This window comes from Rhipicephalus sanguineus, chromosome 2, assembly GCF_013339695.2.
Source record: "Rhipicephalus sanguineus isolate Rsan-2018 chromosome 2, BIME_Rsan_1.4, whole genome shotgun sequence".
NCBI lineage: Eukaryota > Metazoa > Arthropoda > Arachnida > Ixodida > Ixodidae > Rhipicephalus > Rhipicephalus sanguineus.
Genome location: NC_051177.1, coordinates 230,032,449 through 230,038,555, shown reverse-complemented (window position 1 = coordinate 230,038,555; position 6,107 = coordinate 230,032,449). Strand labels below are relative to the sequence as shown.

The 6,107-nt window shown below is 45.7% G+C and overlaps 1 long non-coding RNA gene across 1 annotated transcript; it reads right to left on the bottom strand.

The window, feature by feature from the left end:
- Positions 1-1,135: 1,135 nt before the first annotated feature.
- LOC125757323 (uncharacterized) lies at positions 1,136-5,890 on the bottom strand. The gene is made up of 4 exons (XR_007415243.1): positions 5,658-5,890; positions 5,520-5,591; positions 1,659-1,726; positions 1,136-1,289 (listed from the first exon to the last, which is right to left on the bottom strand). It is a non-coding gene; the product is annotated as an uncharacterized LOC125757323 (long non-coding RNA).
- Between the last annotated feature and the right edge of the window lie 217 nt (positions 5,891-6,107).

Genomic DNA, 6,107 nt, shown 5'->3' with positions numbered 1-6,107 from the left:
TTTTCTTGCGGCAAGGTCTACTTTGGGCAGTCGGGGAGATGCCTGAATGATAGGCTAAGGGAGCATAAGCAGAAGTTGGGCCGTTATCGTGATGGGCATGTGTCTGTACATTGTAACGACTGTGGGTGTGAAGCGTTGTTTAAAGAGTGCACAGTAGTATATAGGAATGCCGATAAGACTACCAGAGAGATTGTGGAAGCCGCCATGATCGCGAGAGCCGGTGATAGCTGTGTCAGCTGCCCGTCGGTGGCGCTGACGGCCAATGAATTGGCCTTTCTTGACGCGGCAGGTTTTCATGTGCGATGAGTAGAACTTTGCGTACGGATCTATTTATACTGTTGCTTTCGAAAATAAACGATCAGTTGAAAGTTAGCGCTTGTCCTGTTGTCTCTTCCTCGTCCGTGTGTGTTAGCGCTATGCCCCATTCTGAAACATAACATGACCTATCAAGAAGATACGAGGGGCGTTCAATAAAGATTTCCCCCCTTATGAAAATGTGAGATGAGTTCAAAAAGAAAGTCTAATGACTTCTGACATTTCAGTCATTTGACGCTCTAATGTGTCCCTTCAGAATTTTGTAATGTATTTGAAATGCCATTCAAAAACATATTGGCCGATCATTCTGATGCGTATTAACATGTGATAGTCTGATGCGGATTAACATGTGATAGTCTGATGCGTATTAACATGTGATAGTCTAGTGAGCATGAAACGACCGTTGACATCAACACTCATTTGATTCTCTAATGTATTTCTTCAGAATTGTTTTAATGAACTCATAATGTCATTCAAAAACATATTGGCCACCGTCATTCTAATGTGTCCTTATGAGTGACTTTCTTGTGAGTATGAAACATCCTGTTTGCAATGACCCTCGGCCAAGCTTGTGCTTCGTGGCCAATAACATTCATAACATTCCTGAAACAGAACTATTACAGTGCATGATAAGATTGATGATATGTCCGGATGATAGTACGGAATCACATATTAGTTGTGCCTGACAATGTGTTTGCTGGTTGATACACATGCAGCCAAGCATCATACGAAAGTGCATGTATGCACCTTCTACAACACTTCTGCTGTACAAAGACATTTCTCAACAAAAGAAAATGGATAAAAACATTTATTGACTGGGAAACATGCAGAGGTTAAATGAAAGAAAAATATGGCGTACACCTGTCATATCTTCGTTTCATTTAATCTGTCTACTTAACATTGATGACAGATTGCTTTTGATGCGCAGGGTCCTTGTAGGGAATCCATGTATGGTGTATCCATGCATGTGTATCCTGCACGAAAGATCGCAGTAAATATATAAGAGTTGCAAAGAAAACTTTATCCAACACATCGTGCACCTTAGAACACTTAGATGTACTGCCAAGGCCCCGTGCAGATAGTTGACAAAAAAACACTTTTGTGAAGTTAGAGTTAGTCAAAACTGCATCTTATATCGCATTTCCAATCGAAACTTTCAGCAAATCCTGTTAGAAAACAGGAAAACAACACAGAAGGTCAAGTCCAGCATCAAGTATACATTAATGGAGTTATGTCTGAGTCTTGTTTCTTTGATCTTAGAATTCCCTCAAAAAAGGTGCAATAGGTTCATGAGCAGGCGCAACATGTCCAAGCTTTTTGTAAAGATTGAAACAAATGCCTACCATAAAATATAAACTCGACCAGACTCACAGGTAGAACGCTCCCATCTTCTTCTGCAAGCTGTCGTATGCTTCAGTTCCACGAACAGGTGAGATCACCGGGTACATATGTAAAGGATACCAGAAAACATTCATGAGTTGGCGCACCACACAGACCTTACAGCTCACACACAATACATACAATGTATTCAGGCAAGTCTATGTTTATATACCAGCAAGGGCCTTGAATGATGGACTCAGATTGCGCTATAAGAACAGGTATAACCTGAGCAACGGCTCATGGCAGACAACTGTAATGGTGCCATTGCAAGCCGAACTTTCAGAAACTTATGTACTTAGTAAACACTATGTGGTTGGAGAACGCAGATTACCATATAGGTCATTTAAATGACGAAAATTACATCAGCTTTGCTACACAATATAAAATGCATAAATTGATAAAATAAGAGTATGTGTGGCCCATGTGCACACTCCATAATGCCGAGCTTTACATATTGTATTATATGATGAATTTGAGCCGTTTAGGAAAGTAATTCTAGTCGTGTTAAAGCCAATCAATGCCTGGAATATCAGTTTGAATTTGTAGTGCTGCAAGCCATAAAAAAAAACCGTTAACCACTTTTGTCAGCCTTCTGTAAACTTCTGCACACATAGTTACATATGAGAATTTAGATTTGTTTCCCCTAATATTTACTTCATAAAATAAAAGTAGCACTCTCACAATGAATGCTACATCTTAGTCGCACAACCTGCAAATAAGAGCGCTTTTTCAGTTTCATGCTGCCTTAAGAAAAGCTCACAAAAGAAACATGAACTTTAGATAAGCACATAATTGAGGTGTGCTTTTGCCACCCCAGCACAGTGGATAAAAAGCTCTTGGAACAGTGCTGCTTAACCATTACAACAACTTCTGTTAATATAAACCAGTATGCTTCAGGAAACAATATAATGACGAGAAAAATATTTCACATCATTTTTCTCAAACACAAATATTGCAACAAAAGGCACCTTGCCAAACGCAACTAACTGGCATATTTGTCTAGAATTGATAATTATAAACATGTTGTGCTACTCCAAATTAATGTACACATGGTGTTAGTATCAGAATATAACGTAATTCACTGACTTGTATTATCTTCAAGTGGGTTCACCCAACGCAAGTTCGTTTCTCGTAGCAACGACCTTGCACAGTCAGATTAAAATCCTAACCATAGTGCAACTAACTTCTAACAAAAACAAGCGCGGTGCAGTAGTCGCGGAGAAAGCCACAAACACACGCCACTGCAGAGCACCGCAGCGTGTTTTTATATCTTCCTCCCCGCGTACTACATGCCAATTATTACTGAGTTTCCTGAAGAGTTACTTCATTTGTACCTGCATCATGAGAAGGCTAGGCGATGAACGTTATGTTTAAAGCAGTTCTATTTCCGAAGTGATAAGCCATCGTACAAGTAGCTTCAGGCGATGATCTCGTGCAGTATACAGCTGTAGTTGATTTCAATAACTTTCGACGACGCTAAGAAGTTTATTTACAGAATCATTTCTGGGCTACAAAAAATCTTGCAAATTATTCTTCCTTCGGTTTGCGATCGCTTCTGAGCGGCGGAATCCAAGAACGGGCCACTTTCTCCTCTCGGTCGCGGTCCCGTCAAGTCTAGGGGAAAGAGCCATGCTCTCAAGTACTGCAGTCCTCCCCTCCCCCCCCCCCCTCCGGTCCCTTACGCCCAAAAGAAAACGCGAGTGCGGCCCTCCCTACGACACATACATCGCGCAGACGTCCCCAAGGTCACCCAGCCCCCGGGTAGAGAAGCGGCAGCGGCGCTTTTGTGTGCCCCCTCCGCCCTCCCACGCCAGCAAGCGGGAAGCGGGTGGGCCGAGCGACAGGCATTCTTGGAATAATGGAACAACAGCCAAGGAAGAAGAGCGCCATGACAAGAAACGCTTGCGTTACAGAAGCGAGCGGAGTATCGCGCAAAGCAACGCGCCTTCATCCACCCGTTGCAGTTGTAGGTAGTGAACGCACATGGTGAATGCTTCATACAACCGTATAGGCACCGTGCATACGTTAGGAGCCGCCACAGTCGCGCGCGGCCTCCAGCGCCACAGCGGCCACGGCAGCAAACTTGACGGGATATGGGAGCAGACGACGCAAGCGGCAGCAAGCCTCTGCGCCGTGTTCTGCTGCTTCGCTCGACGCGTTTTCGTTTCCGTTCGCTTTCAGCAGCTGCCACAGACCCTGATGTCAGAGGGTATGCTTCTTTTCGCCAGACCTCGTGCACCCTCAGGGGAACGCGGCAGCATAGAATGCATGTGCAAGGGAAGACGACACGGAGGCTACGGGCACGTTGAGCGAAACTGCGCGCCGCTTCGTTCACTAAACGATCACAGCTTGTCACCCTCAGGCTAACGTGGCCGCAGACTTCGCGGCTGCTTGAAAGAGACAACACCGGCGACTGCATTGCGTTCACTGCGCCGATTTCAACCAGTGCAGCCGAGCGGTCGTTACAGCGGCTGTTAGCTAGCCATGGCACTGCAAAGCGTGTCAATTATTATTACATTTGGGTTCAGAGAGCTACGTGCTATAGATGGTTTCTTCCGAGGAGCTAATCTAAATAAGAGCAGAGAGCTTCTCGATCTAAGCGAGGCTGGCGAGGCATGTTCACGGCTTCGTGGAAGAGACGTTGCACGGCGGGGCGGATCGTCAGTCACGGGGAAGTGCGCACCACAGATGCGAATGAACGCGCCGGGAACATCCGTGAAAATTGAGGTATGTCGCTTAAATTTGCTTTTTCTTAGTTACAGGTCATGTAATGTTTTCTTATCACTTAAAGCAGGGACATCCGTGCGGCCAACTGGGAGTGCTGTGCCGGAGTCGCAGGAAAGTATAAAACCGCCTGAATAAAATTACTTGCGCATCGAAGACAAGCAAACCGCGATAATGGGGCTTTCCTTTAATTAAAAACGTCTACCCGAAACACTCAACTGTGGCAATCACAAAAGAAAAAAGTGAGCGATTTTTTTCCTTCTCTCCTTTTGTCAGCTTCATTACAAATAATCTGGAGGAACTTCTGCCTCTACAGTTAGGCCAAAGAGCATCGACATCGAGCATGTGCTGAGGTTTTTCTGCAGCACTGAGTGCACTTTGTCTGACGTGCTCCGGGCAGAGGCCAGCGACGCGGCATCGCAGTCCCACCTCATGCTCCTTCCTGCCTCTACTCAAACGCTGAGCTTGTTTGTTTTGAAACGGATTATTTGCTCATTTTTATGTAGGCTCTCAGGCAAGCTGCTGAGGATATACAAGCAGTATGTCGAAGTGCCGCATCAGGAAGTGGCCGAACTGTCAGCACGCATGTTATTAAACAGAAATGCTTCGGCAAATGAGCGTTTCTGCATAATTACTGCGACAAAGGTGTGAAGTAACACCTTTTGACACTTCGTCTTGGCAATGAGTCTGCTCTGCGATGTACATTTAGTGCACTTATTTAGGCCGGCACATTTATTTTTCTTTTTTGTATCTCCAAGGCGCACAGGGTAATTGACATGCTAGGCAAACGTGCAGATTGCGTATGGTCTCTGATTGGAAACCAGTAAAATCGCGTACCTGGAGAATTTCTGTAGGTGTTACTGCACCCCACAACGCAGCAATTATTCTTAGAGTTTGGCATAACCGACACAAAACGAACAGCCCGCGAGAAGGCCGCGCGCCGTCATCGCGGAACCGTTGAGCGAGCAGGGCGAGCGGGTGAGAGTATCCCGTCAAGTCTGCGCTTGTTGCCGCTAGGGCCGCCTTCATTGGCGGCGGAGTTACGTCTGCACGGAGCCCATAAAGTGCACAGAAAGCATTGAGCAGAGCGTAAAACATACCTGTCTATCATCCTTCCTCTGGCCATCATCCCCGCAGAGTGAACACACCGCCCAGACGATCACACTCGGTTCCTGCGTAAAAGACGTCATGTAATGAAGTAACCTAGCTGTGTAATTCAGAAATATTCTAGAACTTACCAAAATCAGGCATCCACTGTGCACTCTTCAGCTTTACAGTCCACAATGTACCGTACACTCCACTCGCCGACAGTCTTGTAAAAGGCTACTGTACGTCCGCACTCGCCGTCAGTCACGAGACTAGGACCTAGATCGTCTTCGAAGGTACACTTGATATTGAATCACGTAACCAACGTGCATAAACGATAAACGTGGTAACGAAGCATTGTAGAACACAGCATGGCACACACACAAACCGCGCGCACCCGACAAACAACTAAAGCGCCCCCAAGGACAAGGGAAGGCTACGGGGGCGGAGCTACTGCACATGTACTGCTCCGCGAAATAGTCCGGTTCGGCGCGCGTTTCGAATTTAGTTTTGATTTGTGAACCTTCCGTACCTCCTGTGACGGCCATTTCATTATTCGAGTGGCCACCGCAGGCTTATACAGCCATTTGCTAGTGAAATTC